Source organism: Vulpes vulpes, chromosome 6 (genome assembly GCF_048418805.1).
Source record: "Vulpes vulpes isolate BD-2025 chromosome 6, VulVul3, whole genome shotgun sequence".
NCBI classification, from domain to species: domain Eukaryota; kingdom Metazoa; phylum Chordata; class Mammalia; order Carnivora; family Canidae; genus Vulpes; species Vulpes vulpes.
This window is the reverse complement of record NC_132785.1, coordinates 15,467,327-15,486,833: the sequence shown is the minus strand read 5'-3', so window position 1 is coordinate 15,486,833 and position 19,507 is coordinate 15,467,327.

Sequence of the window (19,507 nt, the reverse complement as noted above, 5' to 3'; positions counted from 1 at the left end):
TCCTCCTGCATTTTAGTTGAAAACTGATTTTGCAACATACTACTGTCTGCCAGATTATGGGTAGGGGGTGTGTATCTGTCTCTCTCAATGAACTATGAACCTATGGTGGACATCCTATACATCTTTGCCTCTTCTGCAGTATTTTGCACAATTCCTGCACAGACCAGGTGTCAATAAAAGTTTGGTGGCATGGAAAAAAATTCACATATTGTGTAAAATCACTTCTCTAGAAGGTTTTCTCTTGAATAGCTGAACCTCACTGGCATTCAGACAAACCTCTTCAGTGTTCTTTCCTGAGAGGCTATGTCTTACTCCTTGGTAGTTAGGGACCACTCCTGGGTGTTTTTTGAAAAGGTTTTGATTTAGAGGATCTATGAATGTGACTATGTGGGCTAAGCTTCTTAAAGGGGCAACCCAGCTGAGACTCACAATAGAACGCCAAGGCTGCTTCCTTTGTCGACCATACAAGCTGGATTTTTATTACTGCTAATGAGAGGCACTTGTGTTGACAGTCTAACAGGGAGTATCTTAATCCTTTCTCATTACACTTCTAAAATTAGCCTTATTTTGCCCTGCCTGAAGAATCATGAGATGTGTCACCTTTCTAGTTTTAGTTGGGATGACTGGAGATTTGCCTATGGTCTGGGAGGACATTACTAGCTGGGCATATCAATGTATAAGCTGTCAGAGTGATCTGGGCTCTAATTTTTGTACTGCAGTGTGTTAACATTGTTATCTTGAACACATTATTTAGCCAATTTGAGCCTGAGTTTTCTCAACTCATAATGGGGTAAGTCATTCCACCTGAAGAACTGTTATCAAATGGAAGAATGTGGATCAATTGCTATGTATGTGAGTGTGCAATAAATAGTGGTGGGTGGGTGTTATTATAATTAGCTTTCTGACATCATCAGTGCTTAGGTCCTTCATCCACGTTTACCAAACATATCTCAACTATTAAAAGTTGGGGATGAGACGGGGGTTCCTGACTTAAGCATTCAAATTCTTCTCTTTATAAATCTGTGGACACTGTGTTGTGCCCTATCACTGGCCCTTTCTCATGGCAGAAGCAATATGTCACTGGTGACTTGATTACATTCCAAGTCCATTGAAATTGGGACTTTTTAATCTCCTCTGGATCATGGATTCATTTCAAAATCTCATGAAAGCTATTAACCTTCTCCTAAGGGAAAAAAAATGCATGTATTCATGCAATTTTGCTTTTATCTTCTGGGGGTTGATGAGTTCCAGGATAAAAACCACTGGTTGCTATATCTGCTTATAAACTTCTGGTTTCTCATGAGGCAAAAAGCCAAGAATAACAAAATGAAGTTGAATTGGCACAAGAGAAGACCAGGAAGCTTAGGGAAAAATAACCTAACCATCCCTCAATTCATTTTCCCCGCTCAGGAAAACCTAGAACAAAGATGGCTACTTGAAGTGGGGAAGGGGGTGGTCTGATAACCTTTTTATTATGTCTTGTGTTGAGAATCATCATTAAACATATCTGGGTTTCTGATATAAAAAGGTTTATGATGTAATGATCTCAATAAGGTTTGCAATGAAAGTGAACAATATCCCAAGTTAGAAAATATCTTCTGTTTTAGATGTGGAAGGGAAGTTGCCCAAGCAGCAAGGTATGCTGTTCACCATTTATCTTGGTCCAGGTGGTAGATCTGTGTGCAGGCTGACTTGCATTAATAAACATTAACACAGTGGATGTGGAAACATGTCCAGGCTTTGCTCATCAGTTCCCATTTTCATACTTCCTGAGTAGGTTGGGAAACGTGGAAGGACAGCATGAATTCAATTTAACAGTCCAGTAAGTGCCAAAGAAATGATCACATCTCTGAAACTAAGTGTTTCAAACAAGATTTTTCAGATGGTAAAGAAAAGACAAATCCCTTGTTTAGTAAACAGCAAACACTTTATACATTAATCATCCACCAGACATTAAGTATAATCAAAGGTTCCGTTTTAGTTCAAATACAACTTATGTTCCCTAATTAATTACTTACAGGACTATGTAGTTTGCATTTTTAAGTGAATTTTCTGCTTCCCAGATGTCTTCTTACAGGGATGCTGTGACCCTTCAATAGAGAGGCTGCCTCTCTTATCACAGTGTTTTCAAGGCCTCTTGGGGTGTAAAAAATACAGTTTAAGTACCACCTGCCATGTTGGACCCAATAAGGAATTTGTGAAGTTGGAATGCAGTTCCTACACTTAAGTAGGTTATATTCTTGGCAAAGAGGCTGTGAGTTGAGATGATGTAATTCAAATTTGATTTTTCCAGAGAAAGATTATAATGGAGTTATCTTCCTGACCAAGTGTCAAGTCTTAGTGGATTCACAGAAATGAGGATCATACTAAGAAGGAATCTCAAAGATGATCTAGGTCAGTCCTCTTTCTTAAGTCAGAAAAGGGTTATTCTCACTCTTCAGATGAGACAAGTGAAATTTATTTAGAAGCTCAGTGTTCTGTTGATACGCCAACTAGGGGGTGCGGCTTTGGAGGGTGAGGGGAAGCTCTAGTAGGGTACTATCCAATGGCACTTTCTGCGATCATCAAAATGATCTGTATCTGCATGGCTCAATTCAGCAGCCACCAGCCACATGTGGCTATTGAGTTCTTGAAATGTAGCTAGTATGACCAGGAAAGTGAATTTCAATTTTATAAAATATTAATTAACTTAAATGTGAATATAAGTAACATGTGTGGAAAGCACAGGTAAATTAAACTGAATTTCAGGTCTTTTGAAAGGCAAGGGCTAGGTAGCAAAGTGAAAAGTATAACCAAGAGAATAAAACCTGAGGAGATAACTACCTCTCTGACTGAATTGGTTATTTTATAATGAAGTTTAAGGATCATCAATCTGCTGGTCAATACCAAGGAATTTTAGTAGTTTATAGCATGATAAAGTCTCAGAGCCATTTAACAAATTTTATAGTACAGGGAAGAAAAGATACACGACGAATCCTCAGGGCATGGCCAAGTACCAAATCAAACATTTAGACTTAGGACAAGAAACAAATGCTGTATCTCATGATAGAGTTAAGAGCACTTTAAAGACAAATTTCCTAAGGATAATGGAGGAAGTTACCAAGAAAAATTGTGGAATATATTTTGAAAAGCAAACCCAAAAAATGGTTTTGACTCTGGACATCCATAAGTCCAGAAGCAAAAACTATGCTTCTTGTAATTCTTTCCACTAATCTGATTTTGCTTTCAATTGAACATTATCTACTTTCAAAAAAAACTGTGGTAAAAAGCATGAGACTGATCTTGTGAATTTGTAAATGTACATTACAATATTGGTAACTATAAGTACAAAGGTCACTAGAATTTTTTCATTTATATGATAAACTTTATACCCATTCAATAGCGACTCCCCATTTCCCTCTCCTGCCCCTGGCAGTCACCATTCTACTTTCTGCTTTGAGAGTTTGACTATTTTCATACCCCCTATAAATGCAGTATTTATCCTTTTGGAGCTTGCTTATTTTAATTCACATAATGTCAAGGCTCATTCATGTTGTAGTATATGACAATATTTCCTTACTTTTTAGAGCCTGAATAATATTCCATTGTATGTATAAATCACATCATTCATCAGTTGATACACACTGAGGTTGCTTCCACCTCTTGGCTATGGCAAACAGAGTTGTAATAAGCGTGGGAGAGCATATATCTCTTGGAGATCCTGATTTCAATTTTTCTGATAAATACTTAGAGGTGGGATCACTGGATCATGTAGCAGTTCTATTTTTAATTTTTTAAAGAAACTCCAAACCATTCTCCAGAGTGGCTGTGCCATTACTCCTGCTAACAAAGTTAGGGTTCTAATCTCTCCACATCCTCATCAACACTTGTTATTTTGTGTTTTGTTTATTTATTTTTATATGGCTATTCTCATAGGTATAAGGCGATAGCTCATTGTGGGTTTGATTTGCATTTCTTTTATGATTAGTGATGTTGACCTTCTTTTCATGTAACTGTTGGCCATCTGTAGGTCTTCTTTGGAGAAATGTCCATTTCCATCTTTTGCCCATTTTTAAGTTAGTTTATTTGTTTTCTACTATTGAGTTGTGGAAGTTCTTTGAATATTTTCGATATTAAACCCTTATGATATTTATACACTTTGCAAATATTTTCTCCCATTCTATAAGTTGCCTTTTAACTCTGTCAGGTTTTTTTTCCTCATTGTATACAGAGATTTCTGATTTGATATAGTCCTATCTCCTTAATTTTTGCTTATGTTGCCTATGATTTCGGTGTCATATCTAATAAATCATTGCAAGATCAATGTCATAAAGTTTTCCCCTTACGTTTTCTTCTAGGAGTTTTGCAATTTCAGGACTTGCATTTAAGTCTTTAATCCATTTTTAGTTGTTTTTTGTGTATGGTAAAAGGGTCCAATTTCATTCTTTTGCATGTGGATATAAAATTTCCCTCAACACATTTGTTGACAAGATTATGCATTCTCTATTGTGGTTTCTTGGCACTCTTGCTGAAGACCAGTTAACCATATAGGTAGGGGTTTGTTTCTGGGCTTTTTATTCTGTTCCATCAGTCTATATATCTGTCTTTATGCTATTGCCATACTATTTTAATTAATTTTACTGTAGGTTTGTAGTATGTTGAGAAATGAGGAAGTGTGGGATTCTTTCTCAAGATTGTATTGGCTAGGGCAGCCCTGGTGGCGCAGCGGTTTACCGCCGCCTGCAGCCCAGGGTGTGATCCTGGAGACCCAGGATTGAGTCCCACATCAGGCTCCTTGCATGGAGCCTGCGTCTCGTCTCTCTCTGTGTGTCTCTCATGAATAAATAAATAAAATCTTAAGAAAAAAAAGATTGTATTGGCTATTTGGAGGCCTTTGTTGTTCCATGTAAATTTTAGGATTGCTTTTGTTATTTTATTTCTGCAAAAAAAAAAAATACCACTGGGATTTTGACAGATATTGCATTGAATCTGTAGATCACTCTAGGTAATTATGGACATTTTAACAATATTTTCAATCTAAAAATACGAATATCTTCACATTGATTCGCATCCTACTTAATTTCTTTCAGCAATGTTTGTAGATTTTAGCACACAGGTCTTTCACCTGTTTTCTTAAGTTTAATCCCAAATATTTCTTCCTTTGATGCTATTGTAAATAGCCTTCTTAACTTCCTTTTGGATTATTCACCATTACTGTATAATAGACAACTGATTTTTATTTGTTAATTTTGTAGCCTACAACTTTACTGAAGGCATTTATTAGTTCTACCTTTCTGGGTGTCGAATCTTTAGGGTTTTTTTGTTTGTTTTTGCTTTTTACCTATAGGATCATGTCACCTACAAACAGAGATAATTTTACTTCTTTCTGATTTGCATGACATTTGTTTTCTTGCCTCATTGCTCTGGCTAGAACTTTCAGTATTTTGAATTAAGACAGTGAGAGTGGGCATCCTTATCTTATTCCTGATTTCAGAGGAAAAGCTTTCAGTTTTTCACTGTTGGGTAGGATGTTAGCTGTGCACTTTTCATATATGTTGAGGTACATTCCTGCCATTGTTTTTATGATCAAAGGATGCTAAATTTTAACAGATGTTTTTTCTATATGTAGTGGATTTCCATTCTTTGATTTTGTGTGATTTCTGTTCTTTGTTTTCTTAATACGATGTATCACATTAATTGATTTTTGTATGTTGAACTATACTTGCATCCCAGGTATAAATCTTACTTAGTCATGGTGTATGACTTCATTTTTTTAGGTGTGTTGAATTTGGTTTGTTAGTATTTTGTTAAATATATATATATATATATATATATATATATATATATATATATATTTAACTTGTATTCATCAGGGATATTGGCCTGTCGTTTTCTTAATAGTGTCTTTTTCTGGCTTTGTGATCAAGGTAATTTTGGCCTTATAAAATACGTTCTCAATTTTTTGGAAGAGTTTGAGAAGAACTAGCATTAATTCTTTAACTGTTTGGTAAAATCTTTCTGTGAAGTCATCTGGTCTTGGGCTTTTCTTTTTTGGGAGGATTTTGATTACTGATTCAATCTCCTTACTAGTTATGGGTATGTTTAGATTTTCTATTTCTGCCTGAGTCAGTCTTGGTAAGTTGTATGTTTCTAGGAATTTATCCATTTTTTCAAAGTTATACAATTTGTTGATTTATAATTGGTTATAGTTGTCTCATAATCCTTTTTATTTCTGTGGCATCAGTTATCAATATCTTTTGTCTTATTTCTTTTTTATTTGAATCTTTTCTCTTTTTCTCAAAGGTTTGTCAATTTTGTTGATATTTTTTAAAAGAACAACTCTTAGTTTTGTTGAATTTTTAAATTATTTTTCTGTTCTCTATTTCTGCTCTAATCTTAAGTATTACCTTCCTTCTACTAACTTTGGTTTCCTTTTTTAAATTCTTTGAGTTGTAAAGTTAGGCTACTTACTTGAGATCTTTTCTTCTTTTTTAATGTAGGCCTTTGTTACTATAAACATATTTTTGAGTACTGCTTTTGCTGTATCCCATACATGTTGGTATGCTGTATTTTTGTTTTCATTTGTCTCAGGATTTGTTCTAACTTCCCTTTTGATTTCTTCTTTGTCTTATTGGTTGTGCAAGAGTGTGTTGTTTAATTTCCACATATTGTGAATTTTTCAGTTTTCTTTTTGTTATTAATTTTTAGTTTCATTCCACTGTGGCTGGAAAATATGGTTGGTATGATTTCAATCTCCTTAAATTTGTTAAGACTTATTTTTTGTGTTGTGATCTACAATGTGACCTGTCCTGGAAATGTTCCATGTACGCTTAAAGAATGTATATTCTGTTGCTGTTGGTTGAAATATCCTTTATATGTCCATGAGGTCCATTTAGTTTTTCGTGTTGTCCAAGTCCTCTGTTTCCTTTTTGATCTTCTAATTGGATATTTTATACATTATTGAAAGTGGAGTATTGACATCTCCTACAATTATTGTGTTACTGTTTATTTCTCTTCAGTTCTGTTAGTATTTGTTTTTTTTTTTTTGTATTTATTTATTTATTTATTTATTTATTTATTTATTTATTTTTTATTTATGATAGTCACACAGAGAGAGAGAGAGAGGCAGAGACACAGGCAGAGGGAGAAGCAGGCTCCATGCACTGGGAGCCCGAGGTGGGATTCGATCCCGGGTCTCCAGGATCGCGCCCCGGGCCAAAGGCAGGCACCAAACCGCTGCGCCACCCAGGGATCCCTAGTATTTGTTTTATGTATTTAGTTATATATACCTCTGATGTTGGGTGTATATATAATTGTTATATATTCTTGTGAACTGACCCTTTTTATTATTATATAATGTTATGTCTTTGTCTCTTTTGACAGTTATTGTCAAAAATAAGATGGAAAAGTTCTTTTTCCCCCTGGATATGAGTATGGCCACTCTTGCTCTCCTTGGTTACCATTCACATAAAATATGTTTTCTACCCTTTCATTATCAGCCTATGTGTGTCCTTAAATCTAGAATGAGCTGTAGTAGATACCACATAATTAGATTTTTTAAAAAATCCATTCAGCCACTCTATGTCTTTTAAGGAATTTAATCCTTTTATATTTAAAGTAATTGTTGATATGGAAAGACTTACTATTGCCATTGTTTTCATTGTTTTCTGTTTATTTTGTAGTGGTTTTTTTGTCCCTTAGTTTGTTAAGGCTGTTACAACAAAATATCACAGACTGGGTGGCTTATAAACAACATAAATTTATTTCTCATAGTTTTTTAAGCAGCCGTTTTGATTACAAAATTAGTAGGGTAGGTTGGAAGGCTGGAAACTCAGGCAGGGTTTCTATCTCATAGTCTTGAGGCAAAATTACTTTTTGTCTACGGAACTACAGTTATTCTTTTAAGGTCTTCAACTGCATGAATAAAACCCACTCACATTATTGAGGATAATCTACTTAAAGTCAACTCATTGTTAGTATTAATCACATCTAAAAGATATCTTCACTGTATAATCTAGTTTTAACCAAACAATTGGACATCATGGCCTAGCTAAGTTGACACATAAAATTGACCATCACGATAATCTACATTACATAAATTGATCAACCTAAGGTCACAGAGAATAAAAGATTGTCAGAGCAGAAAAGGACATGGGAAACCACATGCTAAAGTCTTCATTTCATAGATGACGAAACTAAGGAATAATAAGTTGGAGTGACAAATTGGAGGCAATATGAATTAGTAGATAGAGGACTTCGGAGTCAGAAAGATATTAGTAGATAGAGGACTTTGGAGTCAGAAAGATATAAATATGAGGCTCAGGTTCATCTTTTATCAGTTGTGTATCTTTTGGCAAGATATTAACCTCTCTCTGTCTCAGTTTTAACATCTGTAAGATGGGAATTATCTACAATTCTTAACAATAACATTTTGTAAAAACAGTCTGTGGTAGAGAGTAATTACTCAATAATTAGAAATTAATTATTATCATTATTGACAACATCATGGGGATTTAATATGTAGCTTTTAACTTGCTTACAAACTCATCTAGGAAGTGAGAAACATAATCACCATCCTAGTTCTTTGTTCCTTATCACAATGGTGCTTTCAGTAATAATGTGAAATTATACTACATGTGATAGATGACCCAATCAGCTACATATACTTTAAAACCCATATATTCCTCACTTATATATACTGAAATAAAATCCTGCAATGTTCTGTCAGTTGCAAATTCCTATCAGGGTTGGGAGATTCAGGAAAGTATTCCCAGGCAGATTTTGAAAAGTATGTTAAGACTGTTCTGGCAGAGAAGCCTGAGTCCATGTTGGATAAATTTCTGAGATGTTGATCCAGGGCTGTGTGTTTTGTGACTCTCATTTTCTCATCGTGAATGCACCTTTGTAAGCATGGGCCTTAGAGATCATGCATGGTACTGTCCTGTTTGCTTAGAATCAGAATGTCTGCTTTTGCTACCTTGAGCCATTGGCTTACCAACTTACGAGCTTCCCCATGCCTGTGGATGTTGTGTAGAGGAAACCTGTGTTGGCAGAGGCTAACCTAGCTCTTACTTGTGGAGAATTCTCCATCCTTTGATCCTTTACCATGTTGTTGCTTTACAATGTCAAGAGCCTAAAAGCTTTGGTTTGAATGGTGGCCAAGCGCATAGACATTCAGGACTGAGTTTGATCCCTAATCCACAAAATCAAAGATTCCTCTCTCAGCCACAGGTCTTGCTTGTTGCCTCATAAAATTGGATTACTACTGTCAGTAGAGCACTGCCTTTTCCTTTTATCAGTCATTCTAAAAGCTTGACTATAGGTGTGCCAATAAAATAATGAGACAGCCCCACTTCTCACAAACATAGCAGAAAATGTGCCAACTGAATTTGTCTTTGAAAGTCATTTTTCTTCAAACATTTTTGAAACTCGCTGTTTAGAACTATTTTTAAAATGTCTTATAGTGACAGTTCTAACAAAAGGAAAAAAATTAGTGTTGTTATGTTGTAGTCATAGGACATTCTTCTAGGCTCTACTGTATTTCTTCCCTTTCATTTTTTTCCTCTCTTTCTTCCATTTCTTCTTGGAGCATGGGAAGTGGAAGAAAGAATGGGAGTCAAGGCTAAGGAGTCAAAGAGAAGTTGGGGGACCTGGATGGGGAGCATTTAGCAGGACTACATAGAGTAATTCTTCTCAAACTTTAATGCGCATTGAAATCTTTGGGGAATCATGTCAAAATTTGGATCCTGATTCAGTAGGCTAGGATGCAGATTGAGGGTCTACATTTCTAACATGATTCTGAGTGATGTCACTGCACTGCTGCTGGTCCATGCTTAGTATTCTGAGTAAAGGACACAGGGAGAAAGGGAAGCCACAGTATAAGGACCACTCTCAATGAGGCATCTTACATGTTCACTCAGGTATTCCTTACAACATCCCTGCAAAGTTACTTTTTCCTTGTTACAAATAAGGTTGCAGACTCAGAGAGGTTAAGTAATGAACCAAGCTGGATACAAATGTGGCTTTTGGTGATGTCAAGGATCCCACTTGGCCTCTCAGTGCTGCCTCTCAGTGGTGTGCTGCCCTCCTTGCTACTGATGTTCAGTCCCCAGCAGGGTGCCTACATAGATTTCTCACAGCATTTTCCATCCTCCTCACTTATCCAGGGGGTTTAGTTTGGCTGCAGCCCCCTTCCCTGTCCCCATTCTCTTTCTGCTCCAAATACCTTACATGGTACTGCCAGAGTGATTTTTATTTATTTATTTTTCTTCTTCTTCTTCTTCTTTTTTTTTTTTTTTTTTTTTAGAGATTTATTTCTTTATCTTGAAGGGGGAAGGGGAGGGACAGTGGGAGAAGGAGAGAGAATCCCAAGCAGACTCTTAGATCTGAGCATGGAGCCTGAAGTGGAGCTCAGTTTCACGACCCTGAGATCACAACTTGAGCCAAAACCGAGAGTCATACTCTTAACTGACTATGCCACCCAGATGCCCCCAGGGTGCATTTTAACATGCAACTTTCATCAAGTTCCCCCTTATTCAAAAATCTTCTGCATATATGACATTCTTTGGCTTGACATTCAAGCCTTTCCATGATATCATCTCTGCTTCTCAGGTCTCTCCTGGTATATCTGCTGGGTTTAACTAAATGGGCTGCTCTCGTTTGATTGAACAGACCCTGAACTTCCCTGCCTCCCAACCTTTGCTTATTGGATCTTTCTCCTGTAATCCTCAACACTCCATATCAACACGTGAGGATCCCTTCCATGTCTTATCTATCTGCCTCAGTCAGATACCAGTGCTCCCTTCTTTGGAAATTCCCAGAGCCATTTCCTGACAAGATGTCTCTTATTCTACCTCAGGTAGTATCAACCCCATTCTAAAGCAGGATGTGTGGCAGTCTTCTTGGACATTGCCATCATTTAGTACTTGTGTAATCCCCTCTCCTGGGTACCAGGGGCCCAGAGACCTGAGCAAGCTCTAAGGAATACTTTGTGAATTAAGTTGTACGATACTGTAAATTGAGAATCATGAATAGGATTAGATGGTGAGTAAATTATAAGCTAAGTACTCTCAGAATATTAGCTCTTTGGTTTTTATGTGTTTTTTTTTTTTTTGCTTTTTTTTTTTTGAGTCTTTAATGAGCTAACTAAAGCTCAGAATAAAACCTATACATTAAAACAATATGTAATGTGTCCAGTGCTTATTCTCATCATCACATGTAAAATGCAGCAAAGAAATCCACTGTTCCCAAGATGGCAGGGGGATTCTCTGAATGTGCAGCCATAGAACAACTAGAACAGTGCCTGGCACGTAGGAGAGGCTCACCAAATGTTGCTTTCCATCATTTTGCTCTCTAACTTAATTGTATAGGACTGTTGAAGGGATTTCTTTGATCTAGAAAGCTTGCACAGCAGTGAGAAGGAAGCATTTGGTTTTTAGCTTTTTTTTTTTTTAACTGCCAGGTGTAGAAATATCTTGTGAAATGGAAAGTGGGAAGCCACATCTCCCTGGAAACCTTTTGATATTCTTAGACAAATCAGAAGAGCAATGAACAGTCACTGGTAATAACAATAACTCACTAGGCACCATGTTCCTTTGTCTTGGCAGAATGTTTTGGAATGATTGCCAGTCTTTGTAGTTCTTCCATAAAGCAATCCTCCTGCTATGATTCAGTGTAAGGGAAGACTACCACTTCTTCACCCATAGTGGAAGCTAAAGAAGGGAGATGAAATGCAGTTAGATGGCAACTTAATAAGATAATTATTCAAATCACCAGCCTCTGTGTTACTAGAACTGACCTTCATGTCACTAGTGTTGATGTTAAGAGAGAAAAGATTGTTTCCTCTGTGTATTGACAATAGAAATGTGCATAAGACTCATCTGGGAAGCTAGTTAAAAATGTAAATCTCTGAGAAATTCTGGCTCAGTAGTTACAGAATAGGACTTCCTAAGATTGTAATGTAAGTGGTTCTTGGACTACTTTCCAATTTTCATATAGAGTTGAGGAAATTGAGGATCAGATTATTAACCAGGAAAATAAAAATAGAAATGCCAAGCGATTTTCCAAAGTTCACATGGATAGGAATATAGGGGAACCAGGAATCCAGCCTAGGCTTTTCAATGCCAATCTACGGTCATTTCCTCTAACTCAAAATTGCCTCCAAATATCTAGGAATGTGTGTCTCAAAATTAATGTACATACACATCAGCTGGAAAACTTGTCAAAATGTAGATTCAGATATAGTAGGTCTGAGGAGGGGCCAGAGATTCAGCATTTCCAACAGGCTTCTGGGTGCTGCTACTGCTGTTGCTATTCTGTGGACCGAACTTTGAGTTGCCAGAATGTAGGACATCACTGGGTCTGGATTGAAACATTTAAGGAGCTGAGACCCAGCCATGAGCTAAAATAAATTGACCTTTTTTGACTCTGTAGCCTCTACTGTAGATTACACGGGACTAAGAAAATAGAAGTCTACTAGATTAATAATAATACAATTTAGTTGCTGAAAGGCCCTGGGGAATCAGGTGGTGGCCCTGAGTAAATCTTGCTTTGCCTTTTTCCCCCCTTTGGTGTAGTTTTCATGGTGATCCGTTTCCCTGGGAAGCTATTGAGCGAATCTGATGAAAGCAGATGATTGTTCCTAGAAATATGAGTGAAGTTGCAGGAAATGAAGAAGATGCATGAGAAGAAATAGAACAGGAAGCATGGTTGGCGTTAATGTGAAATTTTTTAGATTATGAAATGACCTAAAAACAAAAATGAAATGAAAAAATTTATGTATGTTCATAAGGATAGTTAACAGGGTTTCAAAAAATACCATAAAATTAGGTTATGGAGTTGAGATTATTAACCAGGAAAATAAAAATGAACACATAAAATTACCTGCTTCTTTTTCTAAGGACTTCGAGACTGGTTATTTTATACCTTTTCAGAAAAGGAAAAAGAAATAAAAATTGAAGTAGAATTACTTCTGCATTGAAGGAGAAGTATTTCATTTGGCATAACAGAGAAATTCAGAGTCTCTAAAGTCTGAAAATAGTATATTGGGGGAGGATATAGACACAACATTTTTAGAAATTTTTAGAAAGCGATGTTTCTTCTCTGAAGAACTTTAATCAATTAAGATTTGAGTTCCCATTATGTGCCAGACACTAGGCTGGGTACAGGAATACTGCAATGATAAGATACGGTACCTCCCATGAGACAGGAAACAGATGTGCAAATAGATAGCTATAATGCAGTGGAATGACTGCAGTTGTGAAATTGTAATCCAAAGGCAGAAAGTCAAAAAAAGAGCTCATTTTGTTCAGGTGAGTTAGGGGAGTCTTCAAAGAAGACATAATATTTTACTATAAGCCTTTAGGGACAGTTAAGAGATGGCCTGTAGAAGTTTGTTAATATTCACTTCAGCAAGTATTATTTATATTACATAAAATGGGCAATAAAAGACTCCTTAAGAAAGCTGACAGCCCTGAGTTCAAATTCCAGCCCCACTGCTTCATGATTGCATAGCCTTAGGTATATTATGGAATCTCCTTGAACCAAGATTTTCTCTTTTGAATAACAGTATGGTATGTCCCATGAGGAAGTAAGTGAGATAAATGGGAAGATAATAAGTGCATGACTTCCAGTCTTCCAGATATACCTGTATCCCAGTGTCAAGAAATTTAGGCCCTAACTAAATTCCTGAAAACATAATTCTTTGGAATGAGGCTGTTCCTTTTATAAGTGCCATACTTGTTGGTTAAATTCTCTGTTCTAAAATTTCCATTCATTTCCTGATCTAGATTTTCCTCATGACACTTGTACTGGTTCTAATAGTGTTTCCTACAAAATTCATATTCGCTCAGAACCTCAGAAAGTGACTTTATTTAGAAACAAAGGTCTTTGCAGACATAGTTACATTACAGTGAGGTCATACTGAATTAGGATGGGCCCTAAATCCAGTACGACGTGCCCCTATGAGAAGAGGAAAAGGCGCACAGAAGCAGAAGGGAGAAGTCCATGCAAAGACAAGGGTAGACATTGGAGTCATGCTGCCACAAACCAAGGGACACTGAGGATTAGTAGCATCCACCAGAAACCAGAAGAGGCCACGGAGGATTCTTACCTAGGCTCTGAAGGGCCTTTGGAGGAAGTGTGGCCCTGACAATACTTTGATTTTGGATTTCTAGCCTCTAGTATTAGAAGAGAACATATTTCTGTGTTTTAAGCTACGCAGTTTGTGACACTTTGTTACTGCAGCTCTAAGAAACTAACACAAACCTATATGTCATCTGCCTTCCACTTAGAGTCATGAGGTTAGTTCTAAAGGCACTTGGTGGCTTTGCAACATGTTAACTTGACTAGGCTGGGCTGCATTCCCTAGAATTCTCTTCCTTATATGCTTTTGGTTAAGGTGGGCCATAAGAGACATTTTTGCACAAGCTTTGAGGGTCACAACTGTAACAACAGTAGCCATACTCTTCCTTGTTCAGAAAGTCAGGCCGGGGTCACCTGGTGCTTTTGTAACTCATACATACTGATGTGGGGCAGCAGCCAGGCCCACAGCTTCTCTACCTTCTTCCCTTGGACACTCTCAGCTTTCCTGACTTCTAGGCCAAGTATGTTTATCCCTGTGAGGAAGGATCCATTTTCTCCTGTAGGAGACTATGAGTGACTCTACATGGGTTCTAGCTTGTCCTCTCTCTCCCCACGTCACGTCCTTCTTCCTTCAGAGCTTCGTGGTCTGCAGACATCAAGCTCCTGTATTAGATGCAAAGACAGTAGCCTTGCAGAAACTATTTCCCAGCAACGTCAACTTTGTAAGGTCAAATCACTATAATAAATCACTATTTTGATTGGGTCCTCACATCCTCACAGGTATAGGCACTCAGTGCCCCAAAGTTTAGTCCAAAGGTTTCAGGTCACATAATCTCTCCTATCCACAGATGAGATGGCTCTATTTATAAAATCTGTGCACCTGAGGCTCTTGAACATTTCAGGTGAAATGCCAGTGTTTTATGTGAACTTACCTTTTGGAATTTTCAGCCTCCAGGAATTTTAGTGGTTCAGAATAAAGATCTCCCATTTCCTCTCCCTCATGTTTGAGGGAGCCTTTTTTTTTCTCCTTGCTTTGCTACCAGAGAAAAAGAAACGTATAGTCAGCTCCTACTGTTCCCTGCTTCTACTCTTGCTGGGAGCAGTAGGCTCCAGGGTTCATACCGTTTTATAATGGCTTTTTCAGCCATCATTTGGGAAGACCTTGGCTCAACTGTCAGCATGGAGCACGGCTGTCTACAGCCGGAGCCTCAGAGGAGAGCCTCTGAGTCTGTAGTGACAATCCCTTCCCCTCAACCTTGTCCTAGATCTCTTCCCTGAGAGCCAGACAATGTAATCAGAGGATCCTGATGCTGATGGGAAGAGGATGAATCATGATAATGGGTGTTGTATTTTTTTTTTAAAGTTTCCATTCACTTTGTGCATAAAAGCTGGCCATGACATTTGCAGCTGGCTCTACCAGGCAGTTCTTCTTGTGCCAGCACTGAGTATACTCTCATAATATGGCCCACAATGAAAGCTTCATGCAATTATAATGAAGATCTTGTAGCCAGAATGAATGACTCCATTCACTGCAAACATAGAACTCGCTATGGATGTTCAATTACATTTGATGCCTCCTGGATAGAGTAGAAGGGGAGGTGAATGGTGATGTCATCTTGGGAGAAAATGGGTTAGAATAAGCAAAAGGAGCCTTGCTGATCTCAATTCTAATCAGCATGCCAGTAGAATGATGTCTGCAACTTGGCACTCTGCACTTAATAAGTTATTGATAACATTCTTCGCTCTTTTTTTTTTTTTTTTAAAGAGAATCCTTCCGTAGCTCCCCTTTGCCCACAGAGCTAAGCCTCAATTCATTAACTTAGCATAAAGGGTCCTTCCCAACCTAGCCTCAACTTAGTGTTTCTAAACCATTGACCATTTCTTTAGAATATCACTTGTCTGAATATTTCTGTGCTTTAATTTGCCTTGATTTTTCTGTAGGGATTTTTCTTGCCTCTCTTCTACCTTGAGAACTCTTACTTAGGTTTTAAGAACTAGCTCAAACATTAGTACCTTTGACATCCTCAGACAAAATTAAGAATTCTTTCTACTGAGTTCCCCGCAGCATATTTTATAAACTTCTATTATAATCCACAGTACAAATCATGTAATTATTGATTTATATGTCTAACTTTTTAATTTTGTGGGTTTTTTTGGTGTGTGTGTGTGGAATTGATGGATTCATTAGAACTAGAATAGTTCCTGGAACTAGTGTGGAATTAATAGCTTTTCTTTTTGAAGAGCATTGAGCAGCATTGGGAAGAGAGCAAATACCTTTAAATTACAAATTTGGTCACCTGGGTTCCAATCTCAATTGTTCATCTCCATATGACCTTAAAATATCTTTAATAGCTGGTCAGAGCAGAGTGACACTGACAAATATGAAAGGTCTCAATTTTTTCTTGCCTTGATTTCTTCATTTGCTAATTGGTGAACGTGATATCTACTGGTATTACCTCATAGGTACGTCTTGTGAAACAAATGAAATACAAAATATAAAAATGACAACACTTCACTACCCTTAGAGCAATGCAGGTTATTTTCAATAATGCTTTCTTTGTATCTTGAGATTTCAGTAACTCTCTGACACTAGGCTGTTAGGACAGGCTGACCCAGACTGAGGGTTTGTTCCTCTGACACCCATGACTGGAGGGAGGAAGTCCAATGAAGGCCAGTGGCTTCTGAAACTTAGGAGAATGAACTTTGGCATGTGGTTGTTTCGTGGCAGGCTTTTCCTATTCATTCCCCAGGCAGGCTTATGCCACATATTTGTTCAAACTAGTGTTGATCAAGAGGAAGACATGAGTTTGAAATTCCAAGTCAGTTAATGGTCTGCACTCCCTATGGATAGTTGTGTAATCAATAAACATTTCTTGGGAGGTTCTGGAGATTGCTGAGGGATAGTGTGGTTCTTCCAGGGTCTTTATGGGGGAAGAGATTCTTATTGGTCCAGGATGGCCCAACACTCTTCTTAGTTGAGGTTGGCTATTTCTATTTCCCTCTCAGATGTGAGGTGGCATAACCATGTTCTTTGGCAATTAGGTTCACAACCCAGGCAAAACTTTTAAAAAGCAGATGAAAATGGTCTCTGGTGTCTTTACAACCCTTTTAAGTACTTTCTTCAACATTCCTATAGTCTTTTATCCTTACTTGTAGCATGCAGGGGCCTCATTTTACCCCTTAGCTGTCCAAATATCACTCCTTCCCTTTCGTCTTTCCCCAAACAGTAGAAAAAGAATCAGTAGCTTATTGTTCTAATTGTAAAAGCTGATCACTGCTTTATAGATTAAGGTGCCTTTATTTTCTGGGTCTCTAGGATTTTATTGGGGTAATATAGCAATAATTTCAAAGCAGGCTATAGTGATATAAACCACAGAAGAATGTTTTTCTCTGATAATTTCAATACCTTTGCTCATTAATATTTGTGGACATCTGCACATTAGATTATGATGTGTATTGTCAGAGTTTTGGTGATTTCTCTTGTGTCTATAGAGAAAAGGTGAACTTCAAACACTCTCAAAATGGAGATTCTTAAAATCAGGAAACAGTTCATGCCTCCTGGGCAAGTCAAAATAAGATGATTACTGGATTGAGGGGGGGCAGTGGTAGACATAAGATAAAAGCAACAGATTTTGTTTTTCTTTTGTATTAATAACCCAGATGGTCACACTACTGAAGACAATCACATCTTAATAAATTATAGTTACCCTGGTAGTCATGAAGAAACTGAAACTGAAAACAAAGAGAAGGCATCATGCTTTCTCATGAAGTTTAGTAATAGGAGTTGCCATTAACATGATGTGTTTTCAACTGGTCAGGAAAAAATAAAATTTGCTAATGAGATATGACAGCCTTAAATAAGGCACATGGAGAGAATTCATATATTAGGTACAGAAAAAAAAAAAGAATCTTCAAGTTATAAACACAAGATATTTGTATCTCATCAGCAAAACTAAGCTTACCAATAGGTGATAGCCTTGTTATATCAGTGACATCAAGAGTGTCTTAATTCTGTAGAAGCGCTTTCTATGTATGTTAGCAAAATAGACTAAAAATATCTTCATGTGAAAATGAATGATTTATTGCTATTCTCTAAGGGATGGTTTGTTTTAAAGTAGTAATAAACACCTGGCATTTGCTCATCTCTGTTTTTTATTTTGGTCCAGTTTCTCTCTCCATTTCATAGGTTCTTGGTTGCAAAGGAATAGTAAAAGAGTCACCTTGTTCATCCATTCATTGAATGCTTGGATCCTTTCCAAAGAAGAACAAACAGAAGGGCTTGAACTACTCTGACAAGTGACCTTTTGAGGTCACTCATTCTGCCTTGGAATGCCCCTGAATACCTGGGGTCTCTACTGAACCTCCTTCCACTGGCCCTGGCTCTGCTCACTGGCACTTCAAAGGATAGTGCCAAACCCTCATGAAGACAACAGCCCTTCGAGTATATCCATCAGGTGATGTGGAGCCTTTTTCTCCTACTCAGACTAAACATTTAGTGTCCTTCTATCATTCCTCTTATGACAAAGTTCAGAGTCTTTTCACCCCACAGTCCACATGCTTCTTAAATGTGGTATCAAAACAGGAATGCACCACCCTGGACGTGATCTAACAAAGCAGAACAGGACTATAATTTTCCTTAATCTATTTTAAAAGAACATATATTAATGCTGTTTGAACTCAAAGAAACCCTTTTAAGGTCATATGAGACTTCACTGATCAGTGATTTTTTTTTTTAAATCATATAGCTGCTAAGCAATGTCTTCATTCCATCCTGTTCTCATATAGTTGTTCATACGGATCCACACATCAGATCTTTCATTTATTTCTAATAAGATTAATTTTAGGTTTGATTCGTTATTCTCACCTATCACATTTAAAAAGAAATATTTTAAGACAATGAGAAACCTAGTGTAATCCCAGCTGAAGAGGTAAAGTTGTTGACCCCAAGAAGTGACAATGTCAGAGCCCCTGACATTTTATATGCATCCTCTTCCATTTCATGGTCCTTCATTTCCTGTAACAATCTCTGTACTCTCAGCAATATTGCCTTTCCCTTTTGGGTTGTTGAATGATTGATTTTAAAAGCCCACTAACTTTAGCTTGGACAACAACGATAGAGCATTATTATGAAAGATGCTTTCTCTTTTCCTTTATAGAAGAAGTCTTGAAATGACATCCATTCCCTAAGATCTAGTCTGCTCTTGACCTTTTGGGAGACGAAGTTAATAATCATGCTGATTAGTCACTACCACTTACCTCAAAATGTAGTTGCCTTTATAATAATTATAATAGTAATTATTATAGTGTTGAGATTCAAGAAATATTAGTTCTAACCCTGGGAGCATCTCCTTGGACAAGTGAGATAATCTCTTGTCAGTGCTTTGGCTGTTTATAGAAATTCCATAGCTTTCTTATTAGGGAAACATGCTTAAAATCTCACCATTAA